At 40.9% G+C, this 2,627-nt stretch overlaps 1 protein-coding gene across 1 annotated transcript in view; it reads left to right on the forward strand.

Moving 5' to 3' along the window:
• Positions 1–357: 357 nt before the first annotated feature.
• Positions 358–2,627, forward strand: part of LOC123758086 (uncharacterized) — a 13,453-nt gene continuing 11,183 nt past the window's right edge. The window contains exon 1 of the mRNA XM_045742275.2: positions 358–514. The gene's annotated coding sequence lies outside the window, so the exon portion shown is untranslated. The remainder of the gene's footprint in view (positions 515–2,627) is intronic.

Consider the following 2,627-nt stretch of genomic DNA (forward strand, 5'->3'; position numbering starts at 1 on the left):
TGTCTTCAACGAAACCATTAGAGAAGCCGTTGTTGACTAGGACCTGCTTATACACTACAGAACCCTACAGAGTTCTTATCGACTTCTTTCCATCCTGATCTTTCCATTCCACGGTACTGGAATTTGTTTGCAAGACATTCAGTCATCATTTGACAACCACAAAGCTCTGCAGACGTTGACCGCAGCTACAAAGTAGACAATAAAAACAAACTAATAACCTATCAGTCAACAACATTTTTCACAATTGGTGTTGGTAAAATTTTACTTCAGTATAGGCCTAGCCTAGTGAAGCGTTCTCCACAGACGCCGGTGGAGGGTTTAGCTGCATTTAATTCATAGGAAGTGGGAAGTGTTCAATAAATGAACTCTTTTAACAAGGAAAGATTATAAATGCTAAATTATGCCAAACGATAGCTTGCAAGGAGCGCGACCTCGGCCGCCGCCATCTTGGGACAGCATTGGTGGAGACGACTGCTCAGGGTGTCGCAGGGGCCGCCTTCCTCCATACCTTTTGGTGAGTATAGCGCCATCTGGCGCTTTGATTATGCTGTGGGGAAACATCCCGATCACCTTATGAACTGTAGACTCATTAGTGATCATTATGTACTCAGGCCAAAGATGCAATACTGGCGAGCAAAGCATTTAAGACTGTGAGCACAGCGTCTGTGATGGCCTCTGTTTACCCTCACGCTGAAGGACGTCGGGCCCCTGGCCTAGCCTCACTTCTCCTATCCCACTAACAGACGAACCCAAATTGATGTAATAACAAGAACTAGGACACAAGTGTCACATAAGACACCTAATTGCATTTTTGTCATGACCATTGATGCTGGTATAATCTTTGGGTCAGAGATGAAGGGGGGCGGGGCTACCTAAGGCTTGGCACCTTATCTTGATAATTACTTACTTTGGGGCAGTGAATATGAGCAGCATACTACTGTGTGGCCTCGTGGAATTACCCAGAGCCTGTCTTAAATATTGCATGAAGGTATGTCATGTATCTAGCGTATTTTAGCCTATTTGCAGGCGATAAACCTGAATAAGCCTACACCCTAATTTGGGGTAACATTTGGTAGCGTGAGTCGTGCTTATTAAACGCGAGGGAACATTTGTTCATGGCATGACTAAAGGTTATAATCTATTGTTATGGGCCTCCTTACGATGTTGACAATTAAATATAAAATATGATGTAAATCGATTGGATCTAAAGAGCTGTTACCTGTAAGTTGGTAGGCCTACATAATAACAAGTGCAGCAACATATGTTGCTTGTTACTTTCCAGACCTACATGGTAATAAGTGTTGCAACCTTTGTTACCTGTGACTTGGTAGTCCTATGTATAAAAATCAGAGCAATAGATGCTACCTGTGAACTGGTTGACCAACATGGCAACAAGCACAGCAGATGTTACCTGTGACTTGGTAGTCCTATGTATAAAAATCAGAGCAATAGATGCTACCTGTGAACTGGTTGACCAACATGGCAACAAGCACAGCAGATGTTACCTGTGACTTGGTAGGCCTACACGGTAACACGTGCAGTAATAAATTTCCAGGCTGAAAGCTTGGTTGACGTAACCTATCGTAGCATATTCAATGCTCATTTAGTGTCCAAACAGTTTTTTCCCGCCTGGAATAAAACCCGGGATTCCAGATTGTGATTAGTAGCCTCAGACATTATAATTACGTAAGTAGCCTCAGACATTATAATTACGTAAGTAGCCTCAGACATTGTAATTACGTAAGTAGCCTCAGACACATTATAATTGCGTTAGTAGCCTCAGAGACATTATAATTACGTAAGTAGCCTCAGACATTGTAATTACGTAAGTAGCCTCAGACACATTATAATTGCGTTAGTAGCCTCAGACACATAATAATTACGTTAGTAGCCTCAGCCACATTATAATTGCGTTAGTAGCCTCAGACACATAATAATTACGTTAGTAGCCTCAGACACATAATAATTACGTTAGTAGCCTCAGACACATTATAATTGCGTTAGTAGCCTCAGACACATAATAATTACGTAAGTAGCCTCAGACATTATAATTACGTAAGTAGCCTCAGACACATTATAATTACGTAAGTAGCCTCAAACACATAATAATTACATAAGTAGCCTCAAGCACATTATAATTTCGTAAGTAGCCTGAGACAATAATTACGTAAGTAACCTCAGACATAACAATTACGCAAGTAGCCTCAGACATAATTACGTTATTATTAGACCATAATAATTTGATCTGGAACGTGATCCCATAAACAATTCCTTCTCAATGTCATTAATATTTTCATTGTCACACAGCCTACTACAAATAATATTCTTAATACACGAAAATCTAGTTCTCAACTCATAATTGGGAATCCCGGGTTCTTTCTATTCGCGGGCAGGACAGAAATGCTTGGACACGTTTCCTTTCACCTAATACCACTGGTCACCTAGCAGAAAATGGGTGCCCAGGAGCTAGACAACTGTTGTGGGGTTGCATTCTGGAGAAGGATAAGTACGACGGCCTTGAAGGGATTTCGGTACCAGCCTAACGTATATATATATATATACACACGGGCATCGTGTCCCCGACAAGACGATAATTAATTATATCTTATTAGTTTTCTATTCATAGA

This window comes from Procambarus clarkii, chromosome 22, assembly GCF_040958095.1.
Source record: "Procambarus clarkii isolate CNS0578487 chromosome 22, FALCON_Pclarkii_2.0, whole genome shotgun sequence".
Lineage (NCBI taxonomy): Eukaryota > Metazoa > Arthropoda > Malacostraca > Decapoda > Cambaridae > Procambarus > Procambarus clarkii.